Below are 23,990 nucleotides of genomic sequence, written 5' to 3'. Positions count from 1 at the left end.
GTGCCTACCCAGACTAGCCTGTTGGAGGATGAGGTACCTGGAACAGAGCAGAGTTAGAGCAGAGCAGACCCCAGCCAAGGCCATCACTGACCAACCAACAGCCAGTCCATGCCCAAATGTGTGAGAGAGCCCAGCCAAGATCAGCTGGACCAACTAACTGACCTAGAGCTGACCACAGAGATTTGAGTGAACCCATCCTAGACCAGAAGAACCAGCCAGCTAACCCAAAGACTCATGAACTAAATGAATGCTTGTTGAAGCCACTGAGTTTTGGGGTGATTTGTTATACAGAATTATTTTGGTAATAAATAACTAATACACCTGACCTCCAGACTAGGTTAGGTGCCTTTTCTCTGTGTTCCCATGTCAAGCTTGGTGTACCTCTGTCATAGCTCAGCAGGTGTCCTACTATATTGCAGCTGTCTGATTACTGTCTTTCCTACTAACACACACTGTTCATGAGATCAGGGTCTGTGTCTAATTCATCCTCAACTTTGTATCTCAGTGCCTAGCATAGTAGCTGACACACAGAAGACCCTCAATAAATATCTGATAAATAAATTGTAACAGAGCAACTATGGTATTTTTTTTTCATCTCATAATGGTTGAGTTGGCAGTTGCAATTTACAAATGCTTTTGTTTATCATTCAAAATAAATAAGCCCTTCTCCCACCCCCTCACCCCCAAAGAGAAAGAGATCAAGTGTTCAATCTAGATGCAAGGGATAGTTTGTATAACGAGAGGGAAAGGCATGCACAAAGACAGAGGTTGGGGTGAGCCTGCCAGATAAATGTGTTTAACAAGAGCAGAGCTTCATGAGAATCAGCAGTTAGCACAGCTGGGCTTTACTCCCAACTCAACTGCTTATTAGTGGTTTTATCCTGCAGGAATTAAATCAACCTTTCCGATCCTCAGTTTTCTCATCTTTAAAATGGGGAAAGTAGTACCAACCTTGTGGAGTTGTTGTACAGATGGACATCCCATGATATCAGCCTGGCAAAGAAACAAAGAGGGTGGGAAACGAGGATGTCAGCAACAATTATGACAATCATTTCACACATGGGCTCCCCTGATGCTGACAACCCTGGGGATTTTAAGGATGAATTTTCAGGTAATATGGTGATGGGGTGGTGACAAAAGGAATACAGGGTAGATCCAATCATATGAAGTCTTCGACGCGAGCCCAGGGAAATGATAGATCCCCAGTGTCCTCAACGTCCCATGACGTGATCCTGGTTCAACTCTGGGTTCTAGCCATCTTTCAGTATAAACTTATGAGGAAGCCCCCCCCCATTGGCCTCAGTTTCCATATTGGTAAAATGAGGGTGCTCAACAGGATGAGCCCTACTAACTCTTCTACTAAAATAACCCATAGCTGGTCCTGTGGACTGGCTTACTCGATGCCCTCTTCAACCTCACTCTAGTGTGCAAAAATTGGAAAGCTAAAATCTATGCTTTACAGACTCCCTTTCAGCTAGGCTTCAGATGTGGTTTAAGTTCTGCCCATTAGATGTATATGCACAAGACTTTGATCTGGAACTGAATGTAGGAGAGAGGACAGACTAAGAGACATAATTTTGCAAGTGAATGGTAGCAGAGGTAGCATGCTTCTAGGGTCAGTGGCCATAGTGGCAGTTTCTCATTTTGCAGCTCTGTTGGAGGCCCACTTCTGTCCTGTGATTTGCAGAGTTGTCCTCTATTCAGCCCATCCAATAATTGTATGAACTATTTAATAATAATCCCCTAACAACAAAAATAGTAATAAACACTATTGATCTATTTATTAATAAACCTCCTCCTATTACAACTTACTAGAGTGGGTTCTTTTGCCTAGAACTAGGACCTCTAACCAGTGTCAAGGAGGGGGAAGGGAAGAAGCAGAAAGAGGAGGGGAGGAGGAAAATAAGCACAAGAGGAGCAGCAATCAAGAAGGCAGCGTATGTATTAAAGAAATCTCTTTATAGATTTCTTAAAAGTATGGTGAACCTCTGGAAAGATGTCCATGGCAAATACTACATTTTTAAAAAATGTGTATAAATATCCAATTTTTGCAAAGAAAAATATATACACATGCATCTGTGTATATGGATAGCAAACATTTTAAAGAACACAAACCAAATGTTAGCAGCTGTGGTTTTTAGATAATAGAATCACAAGAGATTTTAAAAATTACTTTTAATTGTTCTATAATGAGCATGGATAATAATAGATAAGTCTCATTTCCCCTGGATCGCACTCTTATTCTCTAATCTTGGCTAGTAACAAGTTTATCAGATACATTAGTCCTTGCAAATGGATACTAGGCTGAATATATACAATATCTCTGAAAATACTTTTACAGGAAAGAAAACCAAAGCTGATCCAACTTAACTCCTTTTAATGTGTTACCTCTCCCAGGTAACAAATGCCAGTAAAGCGACTAGAAGTACTTGTTTCAGAGTCGGAGTTTAGTTTCTAAATGTTTGGTCATTTAACAGTTGTGTAGCCACAGAAGTTTCTTCTGCGAGCCTCTTTTCTTTCATCTGAAAATTGCGTGTAATAATAGTACCTACCTCCAGGGTTGGTATGAGGATCAAATGAGATACTGCATGTGAAAAGTTTAGAACATTGCCTGGCAAATCATGCTCAATAAATATTAGCTACTATTTTTATTATATTAGCATCCTGCTGTAATAGGATTCTAGTACACATATTTAATTCTGAGAATAATAAGGGCAAGTGTTTTTCTCCTGGGGCACATTAAACCACGCTGATTCTGAGTTCTGCAAGAGTGGAGATGCTGCTCAAATCATCTTTGAATTCTGAGCATCCAGTATAGTGGATGCTAATTTGAATTGATGAGTAGGTAGATGGATAGATGGATGGAAATATGGACGGAGACAGATTGGTGGGAGATAAATAAATGAGTGCATTACTGGTGGGTGGATGTGGGGAGGGAGGACCTTAGGTAACTTAGTATGTCAGATGCCTGATTGGGAAGGCAGGTGGTTGAGTGGTGGAGCAGAAGGGTGGATAAATAATGGAATGGGTGGATGGGTGGATGAGCGAGTGGATGGATGGATGGATGGATGGATGGGAGGAAGAATCTTCAGTGACTTCGTGTGCGGGGAAGGCCCAGATAGATGGGAAGGCTGGTAGTTGGGCAGGTAACTGGATGGATGATTGACAGATGGACAGACGCACAGAAGGCTGCTTTTCTCCCCCTCCATCGCCGTAGCCCATCCGTCCTCAGTCCTGAGTCCTCGAAGCACCGACCCCTGCCAGGGCGCTCCCGAGGGGTGAGCTTCCTTGACGAGCATCCCGGCTGCCCCGGAGCTCTGAGGACCCGCAGGCCATGGTGCTGTGACCCGCGGGGCAGTGCAGAGAGGCATGGGCCGGCATCGCCTCCCCCATCCTCTCCAGTGCCCCGCCCACCCGCTCGCCCCACACCCGGCAGCTGAGCGCCTGGCCCTTGCCTGCTCGTCTGCATTGACGTCTGCGGCGGCGCGGCGCGGGCTCTCTGGGGTCCGCCGTGAGTTATGATGCACATCCAGCGCTGCTGCTAAAAAAAGGGCAGTGACTCACAGCGGAAACTTCCACGAGCGCTGGCGGCGCAGGGGCGGGGATGCAGACCTGTGGCGGCGCCCGGGGCGCCGGGCTGCGGCCAGGTGTGGCTCGAAAGCACGGTGGCTAGGACCATGGCACGGGGTCGGGAGGGAGCCCGGGAGTCCCCAGAGCCGGCAGCAACTCCCCTGCCTCAGCCTGGCCGCCCAGTCTGGGTTCTACTGCTGCGAGCTCAGAGGCAGCCTTTGTGGCATAAAGAGCCCCATGTGGCAGGTGGCAAATGGCAGGTGGCTCACACTCCGTTCTCCTAAGCACTCTCTTGATCTTAATTCACTTAACCCTCAAAACAGCCCTTAAGGGAGGTGACCTGTTTATCTCTCCTTTGCAGATCGGATACTAAGGCCAGAGAGAAAGGAACTTGCTAGATATGACACAGCTGGTACAACCAAGTCTCTCAATATATTCAGTAAAATTGTAATTTGACAGATACTGTGGAACCCCTGCTGCATGCCCAGGCCTGTGCTGGTGGCACTGAGATGGATGAGCTTGGACCCCGCTGCAGGGAGCTCACGGATGCTCTTTCTGTGCCATTTCCACAAGTGTTTACCTGGGGGAACTCAATTCCATCCCTTTCTACTCCACAAACATTTCTGAGCCCTACTCTGTGCAGAGCTCAGTGGCAGAGGGGACAGAATGACGGTTACAAAGGTGACTGTGGCAGCCTTAATTCATTCATCTGTTCATCCACCAAGTAGTTATTCAGCACCTACTATGCTCCAGGTGAGCAAGGTAACCCTGACTGGCTTCTGCCCTCAGGGACACAACACAGAGAGGGAGCAACCAGCCTAACCCAGGCAATCAAGGGAGCTTTCCTGGTGAAGCAAACTTGATGCCAAGTCTTGGAGGATAATTGGAAGTTAGGCATATGGACAGGAGGTGGGAAGAGAGTTTCAGTAAGAGAGAACAGTGTGTGCCTAAGCCCAGAAATGTGAGAGATCATGCTGGGTTTGAAGAACTGGAAAGCATTCAGTATACCTGCAAAGATGAGAGCAAAGAAGCAAGAGTGTTGAGAAACAGGAAGTAAGAGCCAGGTGGGGAAGGGAAACTTGCTAAGGACTTGGGACTTAGCCAGAGGGCAAAAGAGCTAACAACTGGGCACACAGCCAGCTTCTTTTATGAGGAGCAGATTGATATCATTTCTATTTGTGCCAAAGAGGGCAGGAAAAAAATGCCATGCTGATGGGAAAGGGATACCATAGAAGGCTACATGGTGGAGGAGGCATTTAGGCTGTGCCTGGTTGATAGACTTTCTGTTGAAAGGGGAAGGGGAGAGAGCAAGAGGAATCATCTTGGAAGCGGGATGGATGACATAGAACCTCATCCAGCTCTTTACAGACCTTCTGGAAAGGCCAGAGAGAGAGTCACAGAACCAGGGCTAATGCAGCATGATACTTCTAGGCCTGAATGTGTGTGGGGTCTATGGTGTGGATGAAGTAGCCGACAATGACACCATGAAAGCAGAAGACACAGCCCTGTTCCTTAAGAGGCTACCATCCGTTGGTGCCAGCAACTAACTAGAAAACAGAATTGCTTAAGTCTTCAACAGTATGTATGGAGCACCTACTATGTGGCAGTTTCTGTGTTAGGCATTAGAAATCCAGTGGAGAACAAAAAAGGACGTGGGCTACACTCATGGAGACTAATTCTGGAAGAGAAAATATTAATGTAAAAAAAGACCCAAATAGGGGCTTCCCTGGTGGCGCAGTGGTTGAGAGTCTGCCTGCCAATGCAGGAGACACGGGTTCGAGCCCTGGTCCGGGAGGATCCCACATGCCACGGAGCAGCTCGGCCCATGAGCCACAACTACTGAGCCTGCGCGTCTGGAGCCTGTGCTCCGCAACAAAAGAGGCCACGATAGTGAGAGGCCTGCGCACCGCAATGAGGAGTGGCCCCCACTCGCCACAACTAGAGAAAGCCCTCGCACAGAAATGAAGACCCAACACAGCCCAAAATAAATAAATAAATTAATTAATTAAAAAAAAAAGACCCAAATAAATGAATAAGACCCACGAATAGTTATGTGGTGCCATGAAAAGGCGGGAGAGGATTATTCCATTCTGGAGAGCCCAGGCAAGAGTATTAATGGTGTTACAACTGAGCCAGGGTCTGAAAGAGAAATAGGTAACAAGACAGAGAAGGGAGGGAAGGGTGACTGGGATGGAGAATGAGGGGGAGCTTGGGACAAAATGAGGCTGTGGAGCAGCAGGGTCTTATGAACCACCATAACAACTGGGGAGTGTGTCCTAGCAACAGTAGAGGTCGTGAAGTGCGTATAACATGGGCGAAATTGTGGGCGACACACCCCAAGTGCTCTGGGTGTGCAGAGAACCAGAGAGGAAATAGAGACACATCACTTACTGACTTCATTCTTTATTCCTCTGACCTCGTTTAACTTTGACAATAACTCTGCCAGTTTCTAATCTCCAGTGTCTTGATGAGAAACCTGAGGTTCAAATAAGTTAAGTGATTTGCCCTCCTCCACAGTTTGCTAAGTCGAAGACCCAAACAACAGTCTCTGTAACCCCTGATCTTTCTAATGGGAATGAGATTAGTCTCCCAGAAGACGGGGCCAGAAGTTAGTATAAAGTAGGACTTGGATAGCCAGAAGGGACATGAAAAGGCTTTCCCCGTAAGGGCAAGTCATCAGCAGTATAGAGATGAAACAAAGAATGGCCTGAAAGAGAAGCAATGCAGGAACTGCCTGCATAGAACATAATGCAGAAAAAAAGACTGGAAGGAAAAGTACAAAGAGTTTGCTCTCAGAAGCTTATCTCTAAGGGTTATGGGTAATTTTTATTGTTTAATTTTTGCTTGACTGTATTTTCTTAATTTTCCATGATGAAAATTTGTTTCTTGGATAAATAGGGGAAGTACCAGCAGTTATATTTTCAAGGGATCATATAAGCTTTTTCAGTTCTCATAGGCAGCATCTACATCGTATTTATTATTTTTTATTGTCCTGTGGAGCCCAGCACAATGCCGGGCACATAGTAGGTGCTCAATAAAATAAGGTAGTAGGTGCTCAATAAAATAAGTTAAACGATAAAATAATTTGAGATAGGATTAAGGATGATAGAAGGCCAAGTCTGGCACTTTATTCTGAAACAAATTTCTGGTCCTCATGTCAAAAATCAATCAGCCTTGAAACAAACTGTTGAAACTCTTAATTCACCTGTAGTCACCATCATAGCACAGAATGACCATAATAACCTCAGTGTATGCTAGTCACAGCCAACAAATGCCTCAGCAAGTTTTAATTGAGCTTTTTCAGTGTGCTCAGCCCCACATAGGGTCTATTAGGGAATAGATAACAAGATCCGTATAAACCGGGGCACCTTGCCAGAGCAAATATTGTGGTGTTGAATGATTTGGCTGCATCCAAGCAGGCGAGACCTGAGAACACTCGCTCACAAGGCTGTCTCTCCTAACCAAATGGCACCACATACTATGATGTTATAATATTAGGTTCTTAATCATGGAAACACTGGCATCTGTTTCGGCGGAAGCTCCCTCCCAGATGGTGCGTCCCACTGTTTTTGTCGTCAGGAACAGCATGAGGTTTCTTAAATGGCTTTAAGCTTCCAAGTCATCTTCCACACAATGGCAGCCTGTTAATTAAGTGGTCCCTTTGTGATTGCATTTGATAAATATGAGATGAGAAGGGTTTATTGCGATGTTAGAAAAAAGGAAGGCAAAGCAACAGGGAGGAGCTCATGTAGGCAGAAAGGCCTTTGTGTGGGTGTCTTCCAGTGGGCTTCAAGGGGATCAGGGACGGCTTAGGATACACAGAAGGGAGAAGGCTGGGATTCACAGACAAAGCTGCCACCTCTACCCATTAGATGTCCAGCCAGATGCAAATGGTGTGTGAGTTATTTCATGGCAACCATGCTTAGCCCAGCTCTTTGCATTGAGGCAGGCAGGGAGGTGGAAGCTTTCCAGATCTTTCTCAGAGTTGAGTGACTCCAGCCGCTCGCCGATGTGCAGTTGTCATTCACGCTGCCAGGCGCTGTTTTGACTCCAGTTGTCAAGATTCAAGAAGTGCAGCTCCAAAAATGGTATCTGCTCTGGAAGCAGCATTCTGTGTTCTTGGAGCAGCAGATGACTGGTGACAACATACAATTAAATATAAATGCTCAGCCCAAGAACTCAACTTGGAGGGTTGGTGAAGTTTCAGGTCTGACTTGTTAAACTTAGCTTTTTCCAAAGACTGGGCAATGTTCTCCAAAAACAGCACTCCAGGGAATCAGGCCTAAAGATAAGTGGAGGCTTCAGTTGAATATAGAGCTCTGTCAGCCAGCCTCCTGCCTTCAGGCAGAAATACATCAGCTGCAGGCCAGAGAAAAGATTCTGTGATACCTAATGACTTCCTTGTCTTGCCTACTGGTTCAGTCTTAGTTCAGCTGTTCATGCAAGGAATATCTATGAGGTATCTTCTAGGAGGAAGACATATATCTGGGATGTAGTGACTGGACTGCTGTGCTCCTGCCCTTAGGAGCTTTACAGTCAGGCGAGCTCATGATTCTGTGAGCACTTGAAGGCAGAGGCTTTGGCCTTTATACTCCCAACACCTAGCCCAGTTCTTGCTGCGTAGTAGGTGCTTAATAAATGCTTGCTGAATGACTGCATGAATGAGTCCTACTTCCCACCCCCTCCTGTAGTTAGTATTGTTCTATATCTTTCTTAACTTTCTCCTCCTGCACTCATTAGTACTTACTTTTCTGGCTTTGGTGGCTATAGAGAACAGCTGTTTCTTAACTGCTGCACTCTAATACTTTGAAATTGTTAGTTATTCACCTTTCGGCCATCACTCTTCCAGTTCCTTCTGGTCTTACCCTGGTGTCAGCATCTGCTCTTGGTCACCTGTACTAAGAAAAATAATTTGTTTTGGCATCTAGTGATCCTTTACAGCTTGCAAAGGTTTTCACTTGTTAATGTAAAGTACAGTTTCAAGGACTGTGGGAGAACCCCTAACAAGCCCCAGTATCACCCAGGCTGCACCCACCCAAATACTGCCTCTAACCCCAACTCCCTCAACCTTAAAGTCCAACATCAGCAAACTTAAAGCTTTCATTCCACGTTAAAATAAGATTTAGAAAAAAAAAAAAAAAGATTTAGAGACTACCTCCCCTAAAACAGGCATCACATTGATAATCACATTTTTTAACATGGTAGTGTAAATTATACCAGATCCTATGCTGAAGGTGGATTATAACACAGAGGAAAGAAAGCTGGAAAAGCACAGGAAAGTCCAGATAATTGGCTCCATCCAGACCTGCCCAGCCACAAATCTCTGAACCATAGTAGAGCGGTTCATCAGTTACTAACATCTTTTTATTATTGCTATTATTACAACAACTACTACTGCTATTACCATTAGTGTGCTTCTACTATCTAAACATGAGCCTGGCAAATTTCAGCTTCCTTTGTGACATGTAAGCTCAAGTGTCAATTACGTTTTCACAGCTATTCATAAGGAGGCTGATCCTTTTGTTTTTACTAAGTGTCAACAGATGTTCTGTTAAAATATTCACAAACTCTCAAAGGGAAAGGTTTTGATGGCTAGTTAACTTAAACAGAACTGGAACTAAGAGGAAAGGATTTCTTTGGGGATAATAAGCACAAGATAGAGTCGTGGTCTAATAGAGACACGTGTCTTTGTCTCTTAACCAGTTTCTTCTCCTTCCCATGGAGGGGAGACCCTCAGTTCAGTGGCTGATTTTGGAGGACTTTGTAAAAAGTGGTTAAGCCCGTTGTTACATGTTCCAGTGATGAGCCAGTAGCATCCTTGACTCTGAGCACTTCCCTCCCTGTACAGGGAGGTTACCCTACTTGTTCTTCACCATGGCAGCCACCACTGTACCCCAGGGTGGCTGTCTCCATTTCACACGGCTCCCCTGTAGAAGAAAGCTGATAAGAGGCTTTCTCACTGGTCAGGTGCTCCTTTCTCCTATCCATTACCCAGTCTATTTCCCTGGCTTCTGATCTCCTACCTTCCAAATTCCATATATTTCTTGACTCCTCGTCCGTGGTCTGCTTGGATTTCTCTCCTCCAGATGTTCCTTCAATACATGCTGCCCTTTTGCCTGATTCCCCCTAGCTTCCTACCTAGTCTCTGTAAGCCATCATGACCCTGCCTCCCCCCACAGAAGAAATACAGAGGATATAGAGCCATACTTTTCCCAACACCCCCTGGAAATGACAGAACTTAGCAGTCTGGCTGAAAATTGCTGGACAAGAAATGGGTCACAACTTGCTGCAAGCAGGGCCTTGCTCATTCTTGTTATCCAGTCCATGGCCTAAGCTCTTCCTCACATGATCCCAGCTACACTCTGATGCTTCGTTTTTATCCTGACCGGCCTTCCTGATAAGATGGAAGACACTGAAAATGGCAAATCCATAGAAGTGGAGTTTCAACTTCTCCCCTCAGCTTTGCTCACAGGGACACAATTTCCTCCAGAAGCATGAAAGAGAATATTATTATTTTTTTAATAGACGTTGTTTTTTAGAGCAGTTTTTGGTTCACAGCGAAGTTGAACAGAAACACAGGGTTTCTGAATACCCCCATCCCCCCAAATGCCCATCCTCCCCCACTATCAACATCCTGCACCAGAGTGAACAGTTGCTACAGTTGATGAACCTGCATGAATACATCCTTATCATCAAAGTCTGTAGTTTACGTTAGGGCTCATTCTTGGTGTTGTATATTCTGTGGGTTTTGACAAATGTATACTGACATGTACCCACCATTACAGTATCATGCAGAAGAGTTTCACTGCCCTAAATATTCTCTGTGCTCCACCTGTTCATCCCTCCATCCCCTGTGACCCCTGGCAACTACTTATCCTTTCACTGTCTCCATAGTTTTGCCTTTTCCACAATGTCATATAATGGGAATCATACAGTATGTAGCCTTTTCTGATTGGCGTCTTTCACTTAGTAACATGCATTTAAGTTTCTCCATGTCTTTTCATGTCTGGATAGCTCATTTCTTTTTGGCACTGAGTAATATTCCATTGTCTGGGTGTATCACAGTTTATTGATCCATTCACCTGGTGAAGGACATCTTGATTGTTTCCACGTTTTGGCAAGTATGAATAAAGTTGCTATAAACATTCATGGGGAATGTTGTTTTTAATTATATTTCTAATCAATGATGACTTCCAGATGAGCAAGGATGAGTTCCAACAAACATATGTGGCTCAGTAAGTAGGATACGTAGTCAACCCAAAGCCTCCCAAACACCTGTCCCCAAATTGTCTGTAGATAAATCTCTCAAGGAGTTTATAGAAGGCATAGATTTTTGAGCCCCACTCCCAAAGACTGATTCAGTAGGACTAGGAAATCACCAGGTAGAAGGAACATAGGCTTAACCTCCAAAAGGAAAGAGGCAATGGAAAGTTAATATCTCATTTGTACCAGAGAGAACTATGTACAGTGAGGAGTTTGGCGACTAATAACCACAACTCATCTGATGGAGACATTGTGTTCTTCTCTGAGCCTCTTGGGGAAATGACATGGTGGCTAAAAGAATTGTTGATATGTACTATCCTCTCCCATTAAAAGGAGCTAAAAAAGCCCTGGGCACCAAGATGTGAACTATTTCCTTCAGGGTAGAGTGGAGCCACTAAAAATAGCCTTGGAAAATAAGGAGTTGTAGAGGTTCAACAAGGAAAACAAATCAGAAATAAATTTGGCACCAAGAAAGAAAGGAGGAGAAGGAGACGAACTCTCACAAGAAATAAGGAGAAAGAGGTTATTAGCTTGGGTACCTAAAAACAGGTACATTTTTCCCACACACAGAGCTGCTGGCTGGCATTCCTACAGCGTAAATCAGTCCCTCCAGAGCAGAGGAAGATGAGTCAGAGGATCAGCCAGGATAAGCTAGGTTATGCCAGGGTAACAAACAACCCCTCAAATCTCAGAGGCTTCAAAGCACAATGGTTTGTTTCTCATTCCTGTTGTCTGTCCAGTGTGGGTTTAGTAGGGGCTCTGCTCCTTGTAAGCAGTCAGGGACCCAGGCTGATAAAGGCTTCATCTCCCCGAGTGCTTCCAGGATCACTACAGGGGTCAGGGGTTGCTGCCCTGTTGGGCACTGACAACTGAATGCACCAGCCTGGAAATGATGCATAGCACCTTCACTCACGTTTCATTGGCCAGTGCAAGTCACATGGCCCTGCTTGTGTTGAAGTGGGATAAGGAAGTGAAGATATACCATGTGTCCAGGAGGAAGAGAATGAGAAAAGGTGTAAACAACTCTGCCAACTACTGTAGTCAGATAAAGGAGCTGAGGGAGGGCGGATGGGGACAGTGGAGGGAAGTCTCCTTGGAGCCACCAATTTGCAATTTGATTTTCATCTCTGTCTTTACTAATCAAGAGGAGCAGCCTTATCCAATGTCCCTGAGCCTCACTTCCTGCCTGCAAGAAAAAGGACAGTGTAGTAGTGAACAGCCTGGGCCCTTGAGTCAGGCCAACCCGCATTCATGTCTGGAACCTACCAGTTGTGTGACCTTGGGCAAGTTATTAACCTCTCTGGACCTCACTTTCCTTAGCTGTATAAGGTGGATGACAATAGCACCTACCTTATGGGGTTATTGTGAGGATTAAATGAGATCATACAAAAAAAGAGTTTTAGGCCAGAGCTGCTTAAACTAGGCTGTGCCAGCAAACTACTAAGGGAGCTTGTTAGCATGTATTTGTGATTCAAAGGTCTTGGATGAGGCCTGAGATCTTGCATTTCCAACAAGCTCCCAATGATGCCTATATTGCTGGTTCATGGACCATCCCTTAGTAGCAAGGATTTTAGATCAGTGTCCAGACATGGTAGATTATTCTTAAAACTGGATTGAGAGATTGCAAAGGTTCTACTGCCCCTGCCCTTGATGAATGGAAATTACAGCTGCTTGTTGGTGGAAGTGTCTGTGTCAATTGCTTCCACAGACAAATGTTCTATGTGGAGGTTGATGAGCAGGTGCTAGAATTGGGAGGCCTGGGTTGGTATCCAAGTTCTGCTCCTCAGCAGCTCTGTGGTTTGGGCGAGTTATGGAAACTCTCTGAACATCTGTATCTAATCTATAAAATGAGCATAATAATACAGATCCACCATTTGTCATCTGTGATTCCACAATCCAAAGAGCTCTGAAACTGTAAGTTTCTTCACTGTTTGGCATACTGTGACCTGGCAGGAAAAGCTGACATATATTGACATGAGGCTGTTGACAGCTTTTATTTTATGCCTCTTATGACTATTTCTGTGTTTCATCACAGAAATATGAATGGGTTTGATAATTAAACACTGCTGCAGATGCTGCTGGGCTTAGAATAACATATGGCAGGTGTACCATTTAGCTTTCTAACAACTAAAAAACTGATTTCGGAAACACACCTGGCCTCAAAATTTTAGAGCAGACACTACGGACCTGAAGGGAAGGAAAAAGCGCTTGTAAGACACTGAGCACCATACCTAACACAAAGTAAGTGCTCAACAGACAGGAGTTATTACTGAAGTTATTGTTCATCCCGGTGCTTCCCTCGGACAGAGGGGTAGGGAATTCAGGAGGCAGGGTCTGTGGGTCCCCTGAAGATACATAGGACAGGATCAAGTTTGTCCCTGTGTTTTTAGCCCTTTGATTTGTCTTCTGTTTTCTCCTGAAAAATAAAAAAATACATGGAAATGAATGTATACCATGAGGGTGCAGACAGCAAGGTGGAACAAAAGCAAGACTCAGGCAGGTGGAAAGGGTTCTCCCCTGTGCCCACAGAAGCAGCTGGCAGGAATGCAGCTTCATAGGCAGCCAAGGACGGTTGCTTTCCTTGAGGCCTCTTTGAATATACTGTTGAAGAGTGTCACTTGAGCAAAAGACTCCAGTCCTTACCCTGCCATTCACCTGCTGGGGGCACTTGGGATGTCTTCATCTTCACAGGTCTCAGCTTTCTTATGTGACAACCGGACAATAATGCAATCCCGGCTCCAACTGCCGTATTGCAGGGGCCACGTTAAAAGCGGTCCCAATGTTCACTGCAGCACTATTTACAATAGCCAGGACATGGAAGCAACCTAAATGCCCATCAACAGAGGAATGGATAAAGAAGATATGGTACATATATACAATGGAATATTACTCAGCCATGAAAAGGAATGAAATTGGGTCATTTGTAGAGACGTAGATGGACCTAGAGACTGTCATACAGAGTGAAGTAAGTCAGAAAGAGAACAAATATTGTATACTAACATGTGTATGTGGAATGTAAAAAAATGGTATAGAGCAGGGGTCCCCAACCCCTGGGCCGCACAACAGGAGGTGAGTGGTGGACAAGCAAGCAAAGCTTCACCTGGCACTCCCCATGGCTCGTGTTACTGCCTGAATCACCCCCTCTATCACTCGCATTACCATCTGCACCATCTCCCCCCCACCCCTCCACCCATGGAAGAATTGTCTTCCATGAAACTGGTCCCTGGTGCCAAAAAGTGTGGGGACTGCTGGTGTAGATGATCTTATTTGCAAAGCAGAAATAGAGACACAGATGTAGAGAACAAACGTATGGATACCAAGGGGGAAGGGAGGGGTGGGTTTAATTGGGAGATGGGGATTGATATATATATACACTTTTGATACTATGTATAAAATAGATAACTAATGAGAACCTACTGTATATCACAGGAAACTCTACTTAATGCTCTGCAGTGACGTAAATGGGAAAGAAATCCAAAAAAGGGGGGGTACTTGTATACATATAGCTGATTCACTTTGCTGTACAGTAGAAACTAACACAACATTGTAAAGCATCCATACTCCAATGGAAAAAAAAAAAGCGGTCACAGATGTGAATGCATTTTGAAAGGGAAAATCCGTGTTCGCAGGTTGAGTATAATTATTCATTTGACTACAAGCAGGAGATGGTGAGAGGACTGACATCACACAGGGAACTCTGGTTAGCACATTCTTTAATCGCACTTTGGCTGTCGACTCTAATGGCATTGTTATTTGCACTTGGCTCCCTCACCTTCGTCACAGCCATTTGTGCTTGTCAATTGAGGCCAGCGTGATTGAGTTTTCACAAGTTTAACTGCCCCACCATTGCTTATAGACAACCGAAATCAAGGCTTATAGACAACCAAAATCAAGGCTTTGGGATACCGTTGTTTGGACTAACACATGACAATTATTTGAAAGAAAACAAGTATAAACAGGACACAGGTTTGAGATTTGTCCTTCCCACTTCTGTCTTTAGCTGTGTCTGCAGACTTTTTGGCTAATGACTTCCTCACCATCCTCACGTTCCATGTTAAGAGCACTGGCTTTGGGGTCAGACAGACCAGAGAGAGACCCAGTCCACTGCCTTGCTGTGTGTGGTTTGGCAACTCGCTGAACTCTCCGAGCCTCAGTGTCCCCGTGTTTAGTATTCCTAGCTCTAGGAATAATTAGAGCTAGCTGGCATGTGTTTTTGTAAGGTTTAGGTATATAGATAGGATGTTAAATTTAAATTCCTCCTGTTGTCTCTAAAATTCAGTTATATCTCCCACACAGAATACAATAAACGGTAAGTACTCCCATATGCTAAACAGGGGTGCTAGTTCCCTGGGGCAGATTTAATTTAAAAAATAGGAGAGCAGAACCATTTCAGCAAAATAACCCCATGAACCAGCAATGGTAAAGAAGATTGGAGGTTCAAAGGGTGTTGGAAGAGTCTAGAAAGGGATTTTGTTGGCTGTCCCCTCCCCAGCTCAGGAGTGTCCCTTCAAAACCCAAATGTGTTGGAGGTGGGAGTGCAGCCAAGAGAAACATTCACAGAGATTGGGGATGCCTAGAAGAAGCTGAGGCAGGCACTTACACCTGGCTGCATCTTCACAAAGGGTGCAGGATCACAGGATCCAGTGCTGTTTTGGGGCTAGGGCCAAGAACAGTGGGAGGACTCCTGGGATAGCATGGCATGCTTTTGGTGACATTCGTGACCACAGAGGCTGGTCTACAAAAGACAGGAGGTTGGGTGGTGATACACACCACACTGGGGCCAGGAGATAGGACTTGGTAGACAACAGCCTACCCGTTGCTAAGGCAAGAATGCATGAGTTTCCCATGGGCCAAGGGGATGCTGCAGAAGCCAGCAGAGCCTGAGCCCTCATGATGGGCCCCCAGCAATAAGATGCTCTAGCACAGACAACCAGAACAGGAGCTAAGAATGTCACAAGAGGTCAGCCTGAGTGTACAACCAGAGCCTCTGAGAATCTCCAAGTGTGCCCATGAGGCCACCAAGCAGGCACCTGCCAGAGAGGGCACTGATGACTGATTCCAGCAGCCCTGTAAGAGGGTCCCTTTTCCCTTAATCCCCTCCTCTACCCTGACTCTGAAAAAGCCAGCCAGTCACAGGGACAGGAAAGAAAGTTAAGTGATAAAAGAGATTACAGTCCCCCACAAAATCCCCACTGCAGGTCCCTGTAGTTAGAGTTGGAGAGGTTGGCGGTGGGGGGGGGGGGGGAGGCGGAGTGTGAATGAGATGGGATATTGAAGTTCTGATCTCACCTCAAGGGGACCATTTAATACCTGAATTGAGTGTGAACAAACAAAACAGAACTTGTTTTCATAACTTAAACTGATGAGAAAGCAGCAGATGGAACTGTCCAAGATGTCATCAGGGGGCTGGGCGGGAGTCTGCGGAGCATTGGGGATGCAGCGTTTGGAAGGCAAAAGACATCCACTGCTTGGTTGTACCTCCCTTGAGTTCAGCCCACTCAATAAATTGGGTATGTATGTCAAGTGCTTAACTGAGGCACTGCAGCCTGGCTCAGCTGTTAGATGACAGTGATTACTACTATTATCTTTATCTTAACATTCATTGCAAACTGATTTAGACCTTTTAGTCAATGTACAGAAACCCAGTATGCCTAGTAAGTGAGAGGAAGGAGAGATTTCTTATTCTGCTTTTAAAAATTTAGGAAGCTCCTGTCTTCACCGGCAAATTCAGAACTACCTGCAGAATCAGGTTGCCGTGCAGTCTGTCGATGTATTGTAATTGAGAGCTGCAAAGGCCCTTCTCACACCTCAGAACATCATGGCGATGTTGTATCTGTCACCAGCTTCAGCCACAGAGTTGGAGCGAGAGGTTACTGATGTGACTAGTTATCTTCCCAACTCCTGGTTAAGGTGTAATGAAAGTCGGACACTGTGGACTTCCCATCAGAACAGAGTCCCCAGCATGAGCCTTCCTCTTATTGTCCCTCATCAAAACCTTGCTGTCCTAGTGCTCATTTCCTTCTGGCCCTGCTCTCTGCTTTCCTAGCATGTCTGATAAACCAAGCAGTTTGTTGACAGAGCTTCAAGAGGCCAAGGGCCTAAATGTGAATCCTTGTTCTGCCGTTTACTATCTGGGATCCCTGGGCAATTTTCTTCCTTTCACCTGGCTTCTGCATTTCCATCTGTAAAACGGGAATTGTAGTGCCTGCCCTCTTTATCTCACAGGGCTACTCTGGGGTTCAGTTGCAATTGTGGATGTGAGAGGGCTTGGAAAACTTTAAAGCACCATATAAATGACATTGAGAGATGCTCAGGAGTGTAATGTCCTCATTAAGTCCAGATAACACTCTGCATGTGAATAGGCTGGACCCCAGTGGACTTCAGAGGTGGGAAATCTAGCAATGTGTTAGGGTCAGTATGAAAAGCGTATTTGACAAACCCCAATCTGTCCCACGCACTAATTTAAGATCCAGTGGTGTTTCTGATACTAAAATCCCCCTAGACTCAGTGTTTATCTGGCCCACTCCAGGATCTGCCCAAAATTTGCTGTTAAAAAAGAAAATAAAATTACTATCAAAATATGAGGCTTCTTTGGAACGTTTTCCTTCTTTCCTGTACACATTGCCTGGGCTGGGCACTCAGTGCCTCTACAACAGTCAACACTGTGGCTCAGCCTAGCCCTCCTCCTACATAAGGGATTGCAATTTATTTGACGCCCCAGTGCAGGTCCCCTCGCTTACAGATCTGGTCAGACTCACCTGTGCAGCACACTGGCCCAGAATTTTCTGAGAAGCAGCCTTTGTCCTCAGTGCTGACAAGCAACATAAACTCTCTCAAACCAAGAAAAACATTGCCATAGGCCCCCTAACGTCCAAGTCCAGAGTGGCTCCAGTCTGAATCGAGCAATTAAATCTGCGTCCGCCCCTACCCAAAACCTCAAAAATGTTAACATCTTGCACGTGTCAAGAGGGTTATTTATAAAACTATTTTCTTGTCAACCCCAGGAGGACATTCTGTACTTTTTTGCTGGAATACTGTATATTTATGACCCGTGGCTTGAAAACTAACTTTGGCAGGAATATTTATCTGCGAAAAATTCTATCAGCCCCCCATGCAGCACAGCCTGCATTCAGTCGCCGTCGTGCAGTGGCTGGGCAGGGTTCTGGTGGAGAGCTAGTCCATGGCTTGCTGCAGTAGAAAATGAATTCCAGATGTGTGCTTCTTCAGGGGAAGGATTTCAGTTTTAGATATTTTAGATCAGAGGCTTGTTTTCTTTCTATCTCTTGCGGTTTTTACTCTAGTGAATAATTAGTCTTGAACATTAAGAACATGCAGTCTGTTTGTTGCCTCCTGCACTTGATGCTTTAGCACCCTCCCCCGACCCTGAAAAAGTCTCCCAGTTTGGAGAGCTAGCCTTCTGATCTCCCAGTTTAGATCTGGTTATCTGTTAGATCTGGTTATCTGTTCCTAGCGTGTGACACACAGAGAGCCATTTGGTTGGAGAAGAGAGGGCTTGGCATGATGTGGGGTAGACTCTAATCTGGGACAGTAAATTACCTGCGAGAGACTTCTGACACCATTCTTTCCCAAGGACTGCCTTTCCCGTGGTCAGCTTCATCAGCCATAGGGTCTTCTGCTGACAGGGATGCTGAGCCCATCCAACATCACAGCAGATTTCTTGCTCTCTCTTGAGCAGTGAACTTATAGTTCATTATTCTGCTCTCTTCAAGATTGAAGGACCCAAAGTGGGAGTGGTCTGTAAGTGTGTGTGTGTTGTGCAGTGACAGATAAAAGAACTTGTATCTGAGGACCTTGAGAGACCCGAAGGAACAGAAAAATCTGTGCACACAGAGGGTGACATGTGCAATTGATCCTCATGCAGTCTCTGCAAAGTTTTCCGTAGCTGTAATGCCCATATTTTTATTCTTAAAAGCCTTTGAACCTTGATTAAGGGCTTATTCCTAAAAGTCTTGAGCTGTAATGTTATAGACACCTGGTAGGTATACTTGGAGATACAGTGAAATCCCTTTAGCTAATTTCCTTACCACACTGCATAATAGTAATACTAAGTTATTATCATATTACCATTTATCAAGTATTTGGCATTTAGCACACTCTATTTCCAATTCTTAGAAATGGCAAAGATTTTATCACCCTTATTTTCCAGGTAAAAAAAGCTGAGCCACGGAGAGGTTAAGTAGTTTTCCAAAAGACACATGACTGATTATAAGTGGAACTGGTGTTTGAACCCAGAATGTGTTGGCTCTGTGATGGGAGAGAAGAGAAAAGAGATAAGAAGTTGGAGGAAGAGGGGAGGAGGGGGAGTTGAAGCATAAAACAAAACCATCAACCCTTGGGAGTTGGGTGTTGTTGACCCCAGCTGTCCTTCCAGCCTCAGTTGACCTCCGTGAGTGAGGCACACTGTCCTTGTGTGGAGGGCCCCAGTGTATACATCCAGGGGGCTCAGGGATGGGAGGTCTCCGTGGGAGAGGACTTGGGTCATCCTTGGGCCTTTTGGCAATGGAAACATCTGCAGATCCAGCAGGGGGTTATTCAGGGCCAACTCAGGAATTTAAAATCCCTGCAAGCTTCTGGGGCTGGTCACTGGGATTCACACTCCCCCAAGCATCTCTCAGGGCACAGAATCAAGCTGTCTCTCCACTCGTTCCTCCCTTGCCCTGGGCTTAGCCGAACCCACCCACAGTTGGCACCTTGCCAGAAGGGAGCAATGCCTTCTGGGGGAGCCAGGTCCTCAGGCCACAGTCCAGGCTCGGGAGGCGGTGGGAGGCCCCCCAGGGGTGTGAGGGCAGCCCAGGGTGTAAGTCCCAGGCCTGGGCATGGGCACAGAGCCAGCGAGCTCACTTAGAGAGCAGTGGACAGGGAGGGCCAGCTGCTTGAGGAAAGACCTCAGGCAGCCTCCAGACCTTGGCAGGGAGGAGGCTGTGCCTAGAGGCTTCATCCAAACACAGTTCGTTTCATGGAGTCACCAAATTTCCGAGTCTCCACATCCTTATGAGACCATGTGATTGTGTCACAAAAGCCCCATCCAGAAAGCTAAGCCCCAGGCCAGATCTACTCCTCATTCTGCTGATGTGTGAATTTAAACATATCTCTTGACACCTGAAAAATGGAAAGAACACTTTATAATCTAATAAAGATCAGAATATAGAAGTCACATAAGATAGAAGTCACGTATTTGAGCTGTTAATTCAGACAGTCTCATTCACTTCTTGGGTATGTGACTTTGGATGAGTTACTTAATCTTAGTTTCCTAGTCCGCAAAATGGAAATAATGAAATGCATACTCTATAGAAGAGTTGTGAGGATAAATGAGAACATGTATATAAACAGATTTGGCCCCTGGCACTTCAGTGCTCAATAACTGTGAGCATTTAAAAAAAAGTACTATTAATTTAACTTCCTGGAAACAAAATAAAACCACAGGAATGGTAATGTTCTTGGGACACTGTATATTACTGTGAGGAATTATGAGTCCCTATATACAAGGAGGTAAATGAAATTCAGAAATGTTACCAGATTTGGCCAAGCTGCATAGCCAGGCATCACTGGTTTGGGAAATGAACTCACATCAGAGATTATAAGAAAATGGCTCCCCAGCTGACCTTACTAAAGGAAAGTTTATTTGCTGGGGAGGGAGGAGGGCAGGTGGAAGAGGTCAGGAAAGGGAGGGATGCTCTCGATGAGGCCATTCCATGACCGTGTAGGTGTAGTTAGAGCTTACAGGAGGATGAGGCCTCCAGAATGTATCTTTGCCAGGCACCCAATAGCCCACCCTTGCACAAGGCCACCGCCTAAGGGAAGAAGGACTGCTACGAATTGGGAGGAATTAGTTTTCCAGATTTGGACTGTATCCCAGCCAGTGGAGGCTAGTGGGAAAAGCAACTGCACTGAAGGCAGAGAATCCTAAATTCAAATCCTCTCTTAGCCACTTCCTCACTGACCTTGGACAGCTTAACCTCTTCAAACCTCTGTTTCCCCAGGCTTTAAAGTTGTAGATAATAAATGCCTGTGTCTCTGGTTTTCTGTAAGGATTAAAAGAAGTAAGTAGTAGGTGCCTTCCTTCTCCTCCCGATTCACCTCAGTGACATAGGCTAGTGGACAGATCTTGGCAAATAAGAGAGCTCTCCCCCATTGTTAATGGCCTGATGGCTGAGCACTAGATGCCGGGAGACACGGGGTCAACTTCAGTCCCCGTGAAGATGGCAGAGTGAACAGAGGCAGGAAGCCCTGCACCCTCAACATTAGAAATACCAAGCTAAATATTATTTTTAATTTTTCACAAAATGTATTGGCTGAAAATCAGGAAAGAAAATCTCCAGTTGCCAGGAATGAAGAGAGAAGACGAAATTCTTTAGATGTAGCCTGTCTCACAAGGGGAGGGGAATTGCAGGCTTGGGTCTGCCTGAGGAACTGTGGAAGCCGTGGCTGCCCAGAACAACGATGTCAGGACTGTATAAAATCCTCAGTCCACAGAGGGTCATTTTGTCTGGCATGCTACTCTGACAGAAGCAGGAAAGCAGACTGTAGAGGATTAATCCTGAAATAGCCAGAAAATTCCTTTACCCAGAATTCCACACTCTGCTGTTTTCATTTAGTCGAGGTTTTACCATGTATATCAGGAAATGATTGTGCTGACCTTTCCTTTTATCCATAATCACACAGCGTGTTTCGCCATTTTTCTTTTCTGTATTTCTCAGCTCCTTTGGAAAGGAATAAGAGACCCGCCCCAGGCAAGAATGCAATAATCTGACTATGATTTTAAGGGACCATGAGGTTCTTTCCAGTGCACCATTAAAAACTATTTACAGGAGGAAGAACGGAGACTAGGACGTTTGGGATGGAGGGCATAAGTGAGAGTCAGAGAGGGAAGGTGGAAGGGGGTAGATGGCAGTTTGGTGTGGAGGAAGGTTGTTCAAAAGAGGGAAAGGCCTGGGGTTCAGGTGAGCAGAGGACACTAGAAAGGGCTCCATTTGAGCCACCTGGATTTGCCAGTCCTCACAGGATCTGAGGACAGAATGATGTGATCTGAGCCCTGAAGGGAAGAGAATTAGAGTTAGCAAAAAGCTCTGTAGCTGCCCAGGAAATGGATGATTATTAGGGCCATGTGGGTTTAAGATGCTAAAGAAAGACTCACTCAGAATATATTCCTACAGAGGAGAAGACGGCAAATGCTTTCTTATAAAAGAACATTGCTTTTAGATTCATAAAAATGCCCCCAATTTAAATCTCCAGCTGGTAAAAAGTTTCTGAGTCATTGATGTTGAGAGGAGAATAATGAAAGTAAAATGAAATACAGCTGTACCATTTACTAGTGGCATGGCACAAGGATGTCACTTCTTTTTTTCTGAACCCAAGTTTCTTCACCTATAAAATGGGAATGATAATAGTACCTACTTCATTAGGAACATTGTGAGAATTAAATGAAATAATGCATTTAAGTGTGTATTGAGTACAGTGATGGTTCATCATAAGCCCTGTGAATGGCTGTGGTTTGGGCAGGGCTGTTTTCCCAAGATGCCCATCAGCAGTCCTGGGACCTTAGATGACTTTACTTTGCAAGTCTGGGTTTGTAGGTATAGTGGTCAAGTGTATAAGAGCTATAGTTTAGACAGTTGGATTGGAGATTGGATCCCAAGTCTGCCATTTTCCAAAGGAGTGAGTTGGGATTATATATCCTCAGTGAGCCTCATTTTTTTTTTATATATACAAAATGGGGGTGATGACAGTACCTACCTTAGCAAACTCTCAAAAGGTGGTTACTATTGTTAGTATTACAAAGGCAAGGTCCGTCTTTTGCTTGGCTTTCCCTCAGTGGCCTATAAAGAGAATAATCACCATATTCACTGCAGGGATTTTGCACTCGGTAGGTCAGCGGCCAGCAGGCAGACTGCAAACAGTGACAAAAGGTATAGAGCCTCTCATCTGTACAGATTTGATTCATCACAAATTTACCAGGTCAAGAATTCCAGATAAAGTTTTTCAGCCTTCACCTGCAGACCATGAAAAATATGGTGGGGATCCAAAGCACCTTCATAAACTGCATATTGTTACCAGAATAAGAACTAGGAAAAGACATCCATTTGGGAAAAGGGTTACAATAAAGATGCTTGGATTAGAAAAAGCACCTATTCCTCAGGTTCACAAGAATATCCCTTCAGTGAAGGCAAAAAAGAAAGTGGTTGAACATTTGAAAAGAATCAAGTCCCCGTTGAGGTGATGGATTCATGGGTGTATACGTATGTCAAACTTAGCACCATATGCTTTTCAAGTGTGTGCATTTTGTTGTATGTCTATTATACCTCAATAAAGCTGTTAGAAACAAACAGACAAACAAAAAAAGAATCAAGTCCCTGAAGTTGCCACAAGGACTTGCAGCAAAGGAGGACATGCGTAATGCCTGCCTCATGAACACTGGAGAATTAGTAGTGCATGGCATCTAAACCCTGTGGACCAGGGAGCAATTAAGTCCTAATGCCAGAGCATTTCAGATTAAAAAATGCAAACCATCTTTATTTAAAGATGGTGAGAAAGTGTTTCTATTAAAATATATTTTAAATACACACACACAAAAAAAAGGCAAGTTCCCGATTGGTTTACCTTCCCTTTGCAGATCTGAGCTCTTGATGTACTCTAGGTCAGACCCAAGTGGTTGTCCTTTTCTTACTGTCATTTGTACCTTTCCTCCATCCATTATGAAAGAAAGCACCATGAGGATCATATACCCATCAAAGCCATATCCTATACTAGGGACCCCATCTGAGCAAATTTCAGGTTCTAATATTCAAATGACACTGCCACAGCTGCTGCCTCTGAATCACCACACAATTCCTCATCATTACAGGGACAGCCCAAATATTGGCAGAAGAAATCAGAATTAATATTATTAGAGCCAACAAGAAGGAAGCCCGAAATTACCTAAGGGTAAAAATCAGCCTGCAGTAAACAATCCTAGCTAACTGTTCAGAAAGAGAAACTTCCATCTCCATGCCCACTTCTCCTATCCCTTTCGAAATCTGTTTCAGAATGACAGAGACAAAAATGTAGATTAGAAGTCAAATAAGTGGCAAGTGAGTCAAAATATTTAAAGGGAAGGAATCTCTGATTCATGTGCCTTTGATTGCAGCTTGTAATTGCTC

The 23,990-nt window shown here is 44.8% G+C and overlaps 1 pseudogene; it reads left to right on the top strand.

The window, feature by feature from the left end:
* Positions 1-22,573: 22,573 nt before the first annotated feature.
* LOC132422378 (large ribosomal subunit protein uL30m-like) lies at positions 22,574-23,326 on the top strand (annotated as a pseudogene).
* Positions 23,327-23,990: the final 664 nt, after the last annotated feature.

Source organism: Delphinus delphis, chromosome 3 (assembly GCF_949987515.2).
Source record: "Delphinus delphis chromosome 3, mDelDel1.2, whole genome shotgun sequence".
NCBI classification, from domain to species: Eukaryota; Metazoa; Chordata; class Mammalia; order Artiodactyla; family Delphinidae; genus Delphinus; species Delphinus delphis.
This window is presented reverse-complemented; position numbering and strand designations above follow the sequence as displayed.